Source organism: Scyliorhinus canicula, chromosome 11, assembly GCF_902713615.1.
Source record: "Scyliorhinus canicula chromosome 11, sScyCan1.1, whole genome shotgun sequence".
NCBI classification, from domain to species: Eukaryota; Metazoa; Chordata; class Chondrichthyes; order Carcharhiniformes; family Scyliorhinidae; genus Scyliorhinus; species Scyliorhinus canicula.
In genome coordinates, this window is record NC_052156.1 from 115,968,498 (window position 1) to 115,983,764 (window position 15,267).

A 15,267-nucleotide genomic window follows, 5' to 3' on the forward strand; every position below is an offset into this window, starting at 1 on the left:
CTAACCACCATGCTACCGTGCTGCCCAAATTTTTTTTTTTTTCTTTTTTTTTGTTTTTTAAAAAACTTTTTTTCCTGTCCACTCCCTTTCACACCCCTCCCCCCCCCCCCCCCCCCGGCCGGCTCCCGCGAGCTGCACCCGCCCCGCGTGCGCGCGCAACCAGACCAGAGCAAAGGGTCAACCACATTGCTGAGGGTCTGGAGTTACATGTAGGCCAGACCAGGTAAGGATGACAGATTTTCTTCCCTAAAGGACACTGGTGAATCAGATGGGTTTTTACAACAATCGATGATCGTTTCATGGTCAGCGTTACTGAGTAGCTTTATAATTCCAGAGTAAAGGGTCGCCCTTCCAAGACAGAGATGTGGATAAATTTCTTCTCCCAGAGGGTAATGAATCTGTAGACTTCTTTACCGCAGAGGGGTGTAGATGCTGGGTCATTAAGTGTGTTCAAGGCAGAGATAGACAGATTTTTAATCAGTAAGGGAACCAAGGGTTATGGGGCTAAGGCGAGAAAGTGAAGTTGAGGATTATATCAGATCAGCCGTGACCTCATTGAATGGTGAAGAGGGGCCTCACGGTAGCATGGTGGTTAGCATCAATGCTTCACAGCTCCAGGATCCCAGGTTCGATTCCCGGCTGGGTCACTGTCTGTGTGGAGTCTGCACGTCCTCCCCGTGTGTGCGTGGGTTTCCTCCGGGTGCTCCGGTTTCCTCCCACAGTCCAAAGATGTGCGGATTAGGTGGATTGGCCATGATAAATTGCCCGTAGTGTAAGGTTAATGGGGGGATTGTTGGGTTACGGGTATACGGGTTACGTGGGTTTAAGTAGGGTGATCATTGCTCGGCACAACATCGAGGGCCGAAGGGCCTGTTCTGTGCTGTACTGTTCTATATTAAGCACGTCTTTCGGGGCCTGTGGGAGGAAACTGGAGCACCCAGAGGAAACTAACGCAGACACAGGGAGAACGTGCAGACTCCGCACAGTGACCCAAGGAGCAGTGAAAGACACACCTCAACTACAGGACTTTCACGATAATCTGTATTAGTGCTTATCTTGAATTTGAGGTCAGATTCAGAGAGCTATGATTGCTGATAGCTTGTCTTCAAATATTCTGTAAATTCCTGACCAATAAGAGACAAAGCACTGGCAGCTGTTATTGGTTAATCAATACAACTGAAAGGAACAATTAACAAAAGTACATTTGGTAAATGAACACCAGATCTCCGTTTTAGATTAGTTACAGCAAAGGCAGCACTTATTCATTCGTCACCTTGATTGTAAATGAGAGGAGTAAGCTGCTAGTTGTGACTTTATAAGGATTGGTACACAAGCCTGAATCTATGGCTCATGTGTATGTAAAGCTGAGAGATTGTAGCTCCTCTTTCATTATTTGGGGCTGCTGCTCCTCAATTCAGGCTGCATTTACCTCCCTTGCTCCTGATCTTAATAAATACCGCCAGACCACAAGATCCAGCACGGTAGCACAGTGGTTAACATTGTTGCTTCACAGCGCCAGGGACCCGGGTTCGATTCCTATGATAGTTTCATGGTCAGCGTTACTGAGTAGCTTTATAATTCCAGAGTAAAGGGTCGCCCTTCCAAGACAGAGATGTGGATAAATTTCTTCTCCCAGAGGGTACTGAATCTCATTGTTGCTTCACCATTGCTGCTCCTATTCAGGCTGTGCAATGGAACTCCGCCCCATGCCTGAAGCCCCCAAATTGGCAATCAGTGAGGATAATTGATCTGACAAGAAGATCCTCTTTTCCACTCCCCTATCACTGCTAGCAACCATAGGTGAGATGCAACTGTGTTGTTGATGGTGGCAGAGTAAAACCTAGCGCCATACAACCAGGCTGGCACTGAAAAAGATGTGGAATGTTATTAAATTTCTTAATTCCTAATGAGGGCTGGGATTTTCACTCACCCATGGGCAGATGCAGATGAGCTTTGACAATAGGACCACAGGTGTGTTTTCCAGGAAGCACTGCAATTTTCAAAGTGGGGGTTGGGGGAAGGGTGTGAGAGCAGGGAACCTATTTGCCTCCAACGAACTGTTGGCTAAACTCCTTGAGGAACTTGCTAATGGTCAGGGAAGGACCGGAATTTTCAAATCACACATCACTCAACTTAAACAGAGTGGTGCATGTTAGTGCATGGTTGCCAGGTGCAATGTGGGGAGCTGCCAAGTAATGTTTTTCGAAGGACACTAAGTTAACTTGTCTCTGAATGGGTGTGGCACCTCTTAGTTGACTGACCACTTCTCTATGCAATGAGGCCGCTGGGCCTTTGATCTCCTGCTTCCCATATTCTGCAAGCCAGACGCAGGTCCCGTCATAGCTGCTGTCTGCCTTTGAGGATTGTGCTCAGCAGCCAACTCCCACCCCATGTCGGCGCTCAGCCCCATGGATTAAGCACCAAGCTCTTTGCTGGACCAATTAGGGCATCTGTGCATGAAAACTGTCTCCTGGGTGACACAGATGCAACAAGGGGTGTGGACTCCAGAATCTCCCAGATACTGATTTTCCAACTGTGGATTGAAAAGCTAATATGTACATGTATGTGATGCTAAAATGTTCCACTGTTTTGATGTGTGTAGCTGAAATGTTTCACTTTTATTAAAGTTTGTCCAAAGATTGACAGAACAATGTGAAAACTGCTTTGCAATAGTTGGCATTGCAGCAGATGTAAATCCTGCCCTGCATTCTTTCCCCCCTCCCCCTGCTTATCTGTTAGTGAGAATTCTTGAATATGATTGGCTGCTTGGATTACAACTCATGCCTGGGAACCCCCATTGAACCAACACAACAGCTGCAATGTATTGTCACCAATGCCTGTTCTATATTATGTCACATGATCACATGGTAACATCAGAGACAGTTGAGAGATTTTCCCTCTCTTCCATCTTAGACTGTGAACAAGCAAGACTTCTGTAAATGAAGTCTTCTCACAACTGGTTAAGTAGCCTACAGTGTGGCAACCTGTTTATATTGTGAGTAAATGTAAACCCCCCCCCGAAAACATAACCGTATTAATAACAAAACTAACGACGAGGATACTTTTCCAATGAAATAGTCAGAAACAAAAAACATCCAGACCTGTACCTCGAAGCACAGATTGATTTTCTGGAGACCACTCCTCCATCTATAAATGTGCGATAAAACTGGCCATCGGGAATGGGGCTTTTAATCTTGCTAAGAGTGCACATTCATTTAGAAATGATAGAGACCACTCAGGACCATTCTTAAACTTTTTCTACATGACCGCGACACGGGAACACTCATGAGAGTCGGAGGGTGAAAAAGAGAACATTTCTGCAGCCAGGGTGTCGGCTGTCATGCCAATCAGTGGGCTCAGAGGAAAACAGCCTCTTAGAAAAATAAAGGAAGGGAAATAAGGGGCCGGGATGTTATGCATTGTAAGCAATGCCCACTGTATAGTGTGTCACATGATTACGTGGTGACATCACCTGAGGCACTTGGGAGATTTTCCTAACTTCCATCATAGACTGTGAGCAAACAACACCTCTGCAATAAACTCTGAAAGGCACAGGGAGTCCAAGGCAAGTTGTAGAGACATTTTATATACATGAGGCCCAGCTACAGCTTACCTTTCTAGTCAGCTTCACACTGGCTGACATTTTATTCCAGTGCTCATAAACTACCCCACCCCTGAGCTTGCACTCCCAACGAGCACAGGGAAACAATGATCCTTGATTGAATGTGTCATGTGCAAGTTACAAGTCACCTATGGTGTGGCAACCTGGTTATCCTTTGTTTATGCTGTGAGTAAAACCCCTCGAAAACATAGCAATAATTGCACGATGAAATGGTTAAAGTTTTGCTATAGAGATGCAACGCTGTCAGCCAGACTTACTTTGAGCTAAGCAGCCACTGACCGCAAAATCTGGGCCAATATACCTCACATACGATAAGCTCATGATTTATTATTTATTTTTCCACTCTTGCCATCTTCTACTGTTTTGTTTAAAATCTGTAACATTGGTTTCTTATTTACCCATCCCATCCCTTTTTATCTTTTCAGTTGTATTCAGTTTATCAGAAGGACTTCATCAGAGCGTTATTTGGGGTACAAATTTGTGCTCTTATATTATACCGTAGCAGGAATGTACAATCTTGCTCTGGGTGTCTTTTCAAAGCTCATGTGTGAAATTGTGCTGAAAGGTTTCTCCCAGTCAAGTGGCCAATTGGAAAGCAATAATGAGAATATTGTTCAACCAGCTAACTAGCCAGTTAAGGTGGCATAGTGACAGATATAAATAGCTTATGAGCCAGGAGCACAGCCAGAATTTGCAAGACAAATGGAGGGAGTTAGCAGAAGATGTGAGGCCAGATTTGACGACCACAAGTCAACATCTGGAGGGCTAAACAGACCATCATGCAGGACGTTGATCTGAGATCATGTAGCAGGAGACACCACTGGGAGGTTACCAGGTGTCAATGTAAAAAATGAAAATTGAACTAAACAAATGTAGTTTGTCATGTAAGGTGATAGCTGTTGATAATATTCAAACCATTACAGGTTTCAGACAACTTTACTTGAATCAAATATCAGAAAGTGCTGGACAATCTCAGCAGGTCTGACAGCATCTGCGGAGAGAAAAGGAAGCTAATGTATCAAGTCGGGATGACTCTTTGTCAAAGCCAGAAAGAACTGGAAATGGGGTCAGATTTATACTGTATTGGGGAGGCGTGGAGCGGTAGGGCTGGATAGAGGTCCAGCGATAGGTGGGGATTGACAAAGATGTTGAGGACAGAAAGACAAAAGGAATGTATTTGGGGGTGTTTAAGGCTAAGAAGGATGCTGATAGTGACACATTAAGAGATTATAATGTGTGAACAGCAGAACAAAGGTGAGCTGTGTGTCAAAGGGCAACTAGGAACAGTTGGCCCAAGTGGGGTGTGGGGAGGGGAAACAATGATGAGGGGAATAAGCAGTTCAATGGAAGAAATGAAAATAAATAGATAAAAATAAAATGGGGTGAAGGTGGAGGAGAGAGTTCACAGTCTGGAATTGTTGAGCTCAATGTTAAGTCCGGAAGGCTGTAACGTGCCTAATAAGATGAAGTGCTGCATTGATGGTGGATTCCTGGGCTGGCACAGGGCAGGGGTTAGGAGGTTGAGGGACATATTTGTGGAGGGGAGGTTCGCGAGCTTGAGGGAGATAGAGGGGAAGTTTGGGCTCCCCCCCCGGGGAACATGTTTAGGTACATGCAGGTGAGGGCGTTTGCCAGGCAGCAGGTGGAGGGGTTCCCCTTGCTGCCCCCACGAGGGGTGCGGGATCGGTTGCTCTCGGGGGTGTGGGTTGGAGGAAGGAGGATTTCGGACATATACAGGGTGATGCAGGAGGTTGCCGAGGCCTCGGTGGAGGAACTGAAGGGTAAATGGGAAGAGGAGCTTGAGGAGGGGACGTGGGCGGATGCCCTGGAGAGAGTGAATTCCTCCTCTTCCTGTGCGAGGCTTAGCCTCATACAGTTCAAGGTGCTGCATAGGGCCCACATGACTGGGACAAGGATGAGTAGGTTTTTCGGGGGCGAGGACAGGTGTGCTAGGTGCTCGGGGAGCCCAGCGAAACATGCCCATATGTTTTGGGCGTGCCCAGCGCTGGGGGAGTTTTGGAAGGGGGTAGCAAGGACGGTATCGAGGGTGGTGGGATCCAGGGTCAAGCCAGGCTGGGGACTCGCAATTTTTGGGGTTGCAGTGGAGCTGGGAGTGCAGGAGGCGAAAGAGGCCGGTGTTCTGGCCCTTGCATCCCTAGTAGCCCGGCGGAGGATTCTTCTTCAGTGGAAGGATGCGAGGCCCCCAAGCATGGAGGCCTGGATCAATGATATGGCGGGGTTCATTAAATTGGAGAAGGTGAATTTTGCCCTGAGGGGATCAGTACAAGGGTTCTTTAGGCGGTGGCAGCCTTTCCTGGACTTCCTGGCAGAACGGTAGGGAAATAGGCCGGCAGCAGCAGCAACCCGGGGGGGGGGGGGGGGGGGGGGGGGGGGGGGGAGGAGGGAGGAAGGGGGGGGTTTGGATCGGGGGCAGGGAGAACTGTGTACATGGGCTTGTGGGATGTGGCGGGTGTTATCTCTTTCCCTTTTGTTGTTGGGTGTTCTTTTGTTTTTTTCTTTTGTTTGTGGTTGCTTTTGAAGTTGGGTGGGTATTGTTCTTGTGGTGTTACCGCGGTTGTTTTGTTAATAGAGTTGAGTTGTTTATATTTTGTAAAAATGTCAATAAAAATTATTTAAAAAAAAAATAAGATGAAGTGCTGTTCTCTCAGTTTGCGCTGGGCTTCACTGGAACTCAAGTTGATTTGAATACATCCATCACCCAACAAAGTAGTAAGAAGAACCTGCATTAGCATCATAATACCATTAACATAAAGGTTCCAAAGCACGTCACAGTTCGGAAGAGGGAGAGGTTACATAGATACATAGAAGATAGGAGCAGGAGGAGGCCTTTTGGCCCTTCGAGCCTGCTCCACCATTCATCACGATCATGGCTGATAATCCAACTCAATAGCCTAATCCTGCTTTCTCCCCATAGCCTTTGATCCCATTCGCCCCAAGTGCTATATCCAGCCGCCTCTTGAATATATTCAACACTGAGATGGTTGGGAGAGATTAAAAGGTGTCACCTGAAACTCAGCTGCAGTGAAAAGGCTTTGAGGAGGTTATTTCAAAGTGGAGATAGAAAGAGAGAGGGATATTTTCAAGGGGGTGTTAGACAGTCGGACTCAGGTGGATGAATTCTCTGCTGCGAGTGGTGAGAGAAAGGGAGGAGTGACACACAGGATGCTAGGGAGTCAGGATACTTTAAATCGGCACAGTCAGCACACAATTGCGCCCAGTTAGTTATTTAAGTTGGCACAGTCACCTGCTGTAAATGCGACATCCATGCAAGGAAGGCATAGTCGTGTAGCCTAGCAAGGGAGAATCAGCAATGGTACAGCTTGGAAAGACCAAAGTGCTGACAATTATTCACACAAGTCTAACAACTACCAGACACTCAGAGAGCCCTCAAACAGTTTCACAAACATCCTGTAAACTAGGTAATTTATATTATGAATGTCATGCTCAAGGGCAGAATATTGCTGTTGTCTGAAATACGCAGCATGAAATATTCGCTTAAAGAATGCTACCTCATTTACATACAGGAAAAGATTGCTTTCAGTGGAAGGAGAAATGTGGAGGCAGGTGCAAAGCTCAGCTGAATAAAGCTCAAAATTTTGTTTGGAGATACTATCTTGGAGCTCGTTGGTTGGACACAGCACAGGCAGAGCACATGCTGGAGGGGAGGAATATATATCCCTGCAGTTGGAAATATTCTCTTTGTAAAGCACTGATTGTAACGCTGTGTAATGTGCCATGTGCTGTCTGCACAGCATCAGCATGCCAACTTGTACAGGCTGACTATCATCTGCCCTTTTCTTCCTGGCACAGGTTTGCCAGAACCCCAGGATCATGAAACAAACTTTCCCAGTGACAAATCTCATCGCAGCATTCAGTATCGCCATGGGGTACCACAAAGATTTACACACTGGAGGGATCAGTGATGTGATAATGTAAACATCGAATGAACCACATCACAAACGGTGGCAAATAGTGATGCCAGAATGAGTAGGGCTGGCTGCTGAGGGAGACCATTAATTGGACCCAGCTAGTTACTTTGCGATTTTAATCTCTTGGGACCAGGGTGGATATTGCAGGAATGTATGCAGCCACTGGCTCCTGAAACTTTAGTTTACAGATTAGAGGGAAACTATTCAGCCCATAATGTCTGTACTAGAGCAACGCAGAACAATTGCGGTTGCCCCACCTCTCCCTATAAAATAGAACAGAGTTTACAGTGCAGAAGGAGTCCATTCGACCCATCGAGTCTGCACCGGCCTTTGGAAAGAGCATCCCACTTAAACCCACACCACCACCCGATTCCCCGTAATCCAGTAACCCAACCTAACCTTTTGGACACTTAGGGGCAATTTTAGCATGGTAAATCCACCTAACCTATATCTTCCATTTTTTTGAATACTTATTCATTTGACTCTTGGAAACTGCAACATTCTGCCTCTAATATGACTTCTGACATCGAATCCGAAATAACATTGTGTAAAGATGTATCCCTCACCGCTTCTCACTCTGTTTGTGATGGTTTTAAATTTATGAGTCTTCATCACAGACTCTCCAAGCAAATGAAATCGTCTTTCTCTGTTCACTCTATCAATATCTCCCAATTTTAAAAAGTCTATTAAATCTTCTCTTGACATTTTCTACGCCAATGGAATTTGCTCCAGTACACCTAGACCCTCCCCATAACAATAGTCACAAACTCTCGTGCCAGTCATCAGATATTGCGGTGATATTCTGTTTATTGGACACTACACAGGTGCTTAAACGGTCAACGTAGATGTAGTTGATGATGTTCCAGCCTGGCATGCCTTTTTCAGAAATTCTTTCAGATCACTGCTCCTGCATATTGACGCTGACTTTAATGTATTCATCAGCATATTTGAGATAAGGTAGCAGTGAATTTCAAACTTGCCAAGACTCTTGCAAAAAGAAACTCCAGCAAAAAAGATGGAGTGCCACTTCTCTCACTGTTACTGACAGGACGGTACAAATGTTAAGTCTTTGGTTGCATTTCTCATACTATTTGCAGTACCGGGAGGTGTAAACCAAAACCAAATGGCCATCTACCTGTTGTGCTGTAGATAGCTCAGTTACACATCAAACTCTGAGGTAGCACAGTGATTAGTACTGTTACTTCACAGCGCCAGGGACCCGGGTTCGATTTCTGGCTTGGGTCACTGTCTGTGCGGAGTCTGCACGTTCTCCCTGTGTCTGCGTGGGTTTCCTCCAGGTGCTCCACTTTCCTCCCACTGGCCCCGAAAGACGTGCTTGTGAGGTCAATTGGACATTCTGAATTCTCCCTCTGTGTACCCAAACCGTGTGGGCAGCACTGTAGCATAGTGGTTAGCACAATTGCTTCACAGCTCCAAGGTCCCAGGTTCGATTCCCAGCTTGGGTTACTGTCTGTGTGGAGTCTGCATGTTCTCCCCGTGTGCGTGGGTTTCCTCCGGGTGCTCCGGTTTCCTCCCACAGTCCAAAGATGTGCAGGTTAGGTGGATTGGCCATGATAGATTGTCCTTAGTGTCCAAAATTGCCCTTAGTGTTGGGTGGGGTTACTGGGTTATGGGGATAGGGTTTGAGATGTGGGCCTGGGTAGGGTGCTCTTTCCAAGAGCCAGTGCAGACTCGATGGGCCGAATGGCCTCCTTCTGTACTGTAAATTCTATATTTCAAACAGGCGCCAGAGTGTGGCGACTAGGGAAGTTTCACAGTAACTTCATTGCAGTGCTAATGAAAGCCTGCTTGTGACACCAATAAAGATTATTATTATTGTTATTAGATACTATTTCCTGTGGCTCATACCATTTATGAGATCACTGCTGGGGATCATTCGCTGGGAGATTTTCAGTGTATACTTCCCTGAGGATATCTTTTGGCTCTTTCTCTGGCATGTTCCTGCTGCAGGCTTTTTCTGAGCTCCATTCTTTCCAGTTACCTGAGATGGTGTACGCAACGCAATGCCTGTACAGAATTTATCCAGTGGATTGTCCAACGTCAGTTTTGTTTGTGTGTCAGCCATTGCCAAGCAAAGGCCTCAGGCACCTCAAAATCAATACGATGAAATTTCCAAAACAAATATGTCCAGTTTTTCGTTTAAAAAAAATGAAAATTTGTATTCAAATTTTCACATTTTCACAAAAAAGAAAACAATAACAGAAAATTCTAAGAACAAAAAGAGCAGAACCCACCCCATATACAAAAGAGAAACAATAAATTAACGGCCGTCGTTAGCAAAAAACAGATATTCAACCCAAAACAAAAACAAAGAGACATACCCCCCCCTCCCCGTTGCTGCTGCTGCTGACCTTTTGTTTTTACCGTTCTGCCAGGTGATCTAGGAATGGTTGCCATCTCCTGAAAAACCCCTGCACTGACCCCCTTAGTGCAAATTTCACCCTCTCCAATTTAATAAACCCCGCCATATCGTTCACCCAGGCCTCCACGCTTGGAGGCCTCGCATCCTTCCACTGAAGAAGAATCCTCCGCCGGGCTACTAGGGACGCAAAGGCCAGAACACCGGCCTCTTTCGCCTCCTGCACTCCCGGCTCCACTGCAACCACAAATATTGCGAGTCCCCAGCCTCGATTGGCCCTGGATCCTACCACCCTCGATACTGTCCTTGCTACACCCTTCCAAAATTCCCCCAGCGCTGGGCATGCCCAGAACATGTGGACATGGTTTGCTGGGCTCCCTGAGCACCTAATACACCTGTCCTCGGTCATAAAAAACCGGCTCATTCTTGTCCCGGTCATATGAGCCCTATGCAGTACCTTAACCTGTATGAGGCTAAGCCTCGCACACAAAGAGGAGGAGTTCACCCTTTCTAGGGCATCCGCCCACGTCCCCTCCTCAATCTTCTCACCCAGCTCCTCCTCCCATTTATCTTTCAGCTCCTCCACCGAGGCCTCGTCTACCTCCTGCATCACCTGGTACACTTCCGAGATCCTCCCCTCTCCAACCCATACCCCCGAGAACACTCTGTCCTGAACCCATGCAGCGGCAGCAGAGGGAACCCCTCCACCTGCCGCCTGACAAAAAGGTGTTCCCCGGGGGAAGCCCAAACTTCCCCTCCAGCTCACCCAGGCTCGCAAACCTCCCGTCTATGAACAGGTCCCCCAGCCTCCTGACACCTGCTCTATGCCAACTCAGGAACCCACCATCAATTCTCTCCGGAACAAACCAGTGGTTCCCCCATATCGGGGGCCCCATTGAGGCCCCCACCTCTCCCCTGTGCCGCCTCCATTGCCCCCAAATCTTGAGGGTAGCTGCCACCACTGGGCTCGTGGTATACCTCGTCGGAGGGAACGGCAGCGGCGCCGTTACGAGCGCTTCCAGGCTCGTGCCCACACAGGATGCCATCTCCATCCTCTTCCATGCTGCCCCCTCCCCGTCCATTACCCACTTACAAACCATCGCTGCGTTGGCAGCCCAATAATACCCACAGAGGTTGGGCAACGCCAGCCCCCCCCCCCCCCCCTCCCCCATCCCTGCCCCACTCCAAGAACACCCGTCTCACCCTCGGAGTCCCGTGTGCCCACACAAAGCCCGTACTGCTCCTGTTAACCTGCCTGAAAAAGGCCTTCGGGATAAGGATGGGGAGGGTGTCCAGTTTGTCCTGACAGGTATTCCAAACTTTAAAACTCTGGATACTAGCTGCTGGGTATTCCTGGGTTGATGTGGCAAATATTTTCAAGCTGCATCCAGAAGGTACTGGACCCTTCTTATCACCGCATCTTCCAGATATCCCTTGACTGGGACATTAACAAAATATGCTTCAGCCTTAATTTCCTTGCACAGGATATGGAGCCACTGTGCTTTTCAAAACAGAGGCTCATCTATCTTCATTCTCTCCTGAATGTCTCTTTGAAAATGTAATCAATAAATCAAAGTCAATGCAGGTTGTTGGTACCTCCAGCCGGGTTTTTGGCTGTCTGCTCATTCCCACTCGAAACATTTACTGACTAAAAAAATGTTCCAAGTACTCCCAAGTCCCTCTTTCTACGCAATTCTTTTATTTCTTTACCAGTAACATCCCCACTCTTCCCATGGAAATACCAATAACCCCATCATGTTCATTCATTAGTCAGGAAAATAAAATGGACTTTAATTTCTTCACATTAATTATTTTTCCCCTTTCTGAGCTAAATGTTGCAAATTGAACTGTGCTGCTATTCTATTTTGACAAAAGCCACTTCTCAAACACACAACAGTTTTTCTTCCTGTAACTAGTGGTGCACAAGGCAGATTTTCACCTGATCCCATAGCAGGTCTTACCTGGGACAGGTTGCTAGATGGGTGGCATGATAGCACAGTGGTTAGCACCGTTGCTTCACAGTGCCAGCGGTCCGAGTTCGATTCCCGCTTGGGTCACTGTCTGTGTGGAGTCTGCACGTAAATGCTGGAAATATGTTTAATGGTTTTGACTCCAATGGCCGGGTTTTTCCTGTCCCCCATTTGCGTGTTTCACGGCAGCACGACATTCGCTGGCGGTGGGATTCTCTACTCCCACCGCTTGTCAATGGGATTTCTCATCGAAGCCACCCCTTGCTGCTGGGAAACCGCAGGGGACGGCGGGGTGGGGGGGGGGGGGGGGGGGGGGGGGGGGGGGGTCGGTTGGTGGTGCATTGTTGGCGGGCAAAGAGAATCTCAACGGCTGCAGAATTCCAACCCATATTGTTTATCCTTTTGATCCTGACAGGCATGTATTTATATAGGGCCTTTCATGACCTCAGCACTTCTCAAAGTGCTTTACAACGATAGACGTGCTTTGAAGTGCAATCACTGTTGTAATGTAGGAAATGCAACAGTCATTTTGTGCACAGCAAGCTCCCGCGAACAGCAATGTGGTAATGGCCAGGTATTCTGTGTGTGTGATGTTAATTGAGGGATAAATATTGGCCAGGAGACTTGGGATAACTCCGTTGCTGTTCTTCGAAGTGGTACCATGGGATCTTTTACATCAACTTGAGAGAAACGACAGGTCCTCAGCTGTACATTTAAAGAAATCCTTTTAAAGGATGTGCCAGCATTTGCTACACATCCCTAGTTGCCCTTGAGAGGGTGGTGGCCTCATTGAAAAGATGGCATTCTCTAATTTAGCAGCATTTTTCCACTTTATTTCATGTTAATTCTATCCTTCCTAACCAAATGTTAATGACCTGGATTTTTCAGCAGTAATCAGTGCCTCTGAAACTAACACCAGAACCTGAAGTTTGCACAAATGCGATTAAATGAAGACATCCAGAAGCTGGTGTCAGTATTTCTACTCTTCTCCAAATGATATGTTGTCCCCGCAGATGGTGATCAAATCGAAATAACTGAATGGAGGAAAACTCATCCTTTTAGGCTATCGGCTTCACAGTAAAAACTCATGCAAAAAGTCACATTTTGTAGAGTATGGTGTAACTGGTACACAAAATACATAATAACTGCTGAGTAATCGTTCTGACTACGAAAAACTAATTTTGCATCTTTGGTATGTCAAATTTTACCAATATAATTAAAAAATTCTACAGATTTCAGAAAAACATCTGAGGCTGGATTCTCCACCGACAGGATGTTCCAGGAGGGAGGTGGGGGTGGGGGGGGGGGGAACTGGAGGGAGGTGGGGTTGGGAGGGAGGTGGGGAGGCGGGGGCGGGAGGGGAGGTCGGGGGGTGGGGGAGGAGGTTGTGGGGAGTAGGTTGGGGGGAGGAGGAGGTCGGGGGTGGGAGGTGGAAGTCGGGGGGGGGGAGGAGGAGGTCAGGGGGAGGTCAGGGGGGACGTTGTGGGGGGAGGTCGGGAGGTGGGGGGGAGGGGGGAAGGTCGGGGGAGGGGGGAGGTCAGGAAGGTCGGGGGAGGGGGTGGAGAAATCCTTGCCAGCGACCAAGATTGCTGGAATCTATTAGGCGTCGACAGCCTTTGCCCCACCAATCTCAGGACCCATCATTTATTTTCTGTCTGTGCAGTAGTGAAAAATCTGCCAAAGTTTAATCAGTTACAAAATTATTTGTGCAGTATTATGAGTTAAGTAAGTGCACTGTGAAACACTCTCATTTTTTAACACTGCTAAAGCCCTCTCTTCCAAAAGATTTATTGACTTGAGTACTGCGTGGATTTTACCGTGACTTAATTACAAGAGATTTAATTCCTAACCCTTGACCTGCCTCGTTGTTTTGTGATCTTCATCGGAACATGATACCTCAGTTCATTTAAATACATGCAAGCAGAGCTACTTAGCAATGTTGACAGCACTCAACATGCTGGTGTCAGCATTTAGCAATTAGCTGCTGTATTTATATGGCTATCTACATTGAGGAAAGTCGTTCGCCATTTACCTGGGGTGTATTATCAAGGAGACCTGAACGTGTTCAATGGCCGGCATTTGCTGTGCTTTTGTTGTTGGATTTCACTTTTATCATTAGAAACCATCATGTACGCAACAAAACTATTTGTTACTACTGTTGTGTTATGTAATTTCGAATAGCACAAGCTGCCACTTGATGCAGTTTTGAATAAAAGATGCTCCAGACTTTGAAGTGAGTTCAATGTGTTTTATTGAACTATTAGCACAGTTCTCAATGAGTTTGACTCTCTGCTAATCTAAATGTATGATGTGGAGATGCCGGCGTTGGACTGGGGTGAGCACAGTAAGAAGTCTTACAACACCAGGTTAAAGTCCAACAGGTTTGTTTCAAACACGAGCTTTCGGAGCACGGCTCCGGAAGAAGGAGCCGTGCTCCGAAAGCTCGTGTTTGAAACAAACCTGTTGGACTTTAACCTGGTGTTGTAAGACTTCTTACTAATCTAAATGTAGCAACTCAATCTAACTGAACCGGCCTTGCTCTAAGCCACGTGCTGGGGTGTGATGCTGAGGATACACACTGTCTCACTCTGTAGATGTTGGTCTGTGGAAAGAGGCGGGGTGTGAGTGTCTCATCCCTTTTATAGTGAGATACCACCCCTGAGTGTCCTGACTGCTCGTGTCCTATTCTATGTGTTCATGAGCTGCATGTTTGCATATCATGACAACTACAAATCGTTTATTTTACGCGTCTGCAATCTATAAATAAGCTGAAATTCACTGCAATTTTCACTGTCAAGACAGTCCCAGTGAAAACTTGTTAAATTAATGGAAACAATGTGTTTTGTGAAATGACTGTCTAATCTATTATGTTCTTCTATAAATTGGCATTCAAATGATTTCTGCAAATGGATTCCTGAAATGTTAAATGTGCTAATGATTATGTTAATGTCTCACTGGGTGATGGGCTCCTGCTGTGTCGTTGCAGCAGGCTGCAGTCCTTCAAATGTTCAAAAAAGAGCTGCTGGAAGTAAGATGAGCTATTTTAGGGGCAGCACGGTAGCATTGTGGATAGCATAATTGCTTCACAGCTCCAGGGTCCCAGGTTCGATTCCGGCTTGGGTCACTGTCTGTATGGAGTCTGCACATCCTCCCCGTGTGTGCGTGGGTTTCCTCCGGGTGCTCCGGTTTCCTCCCGCAGTACAAAGATGTGCAGGTTAGGTGGATTGGCCATGATAAATTGCCCTTAGTGTCCAAAATTGCCCTTAGTGTTGGGGGTGGGGTTACTGGGTTATGGGAATAGGGTGGAGGTGTTGACCTCGGGTGGGGTGCTCTTTCTAAGAGCCT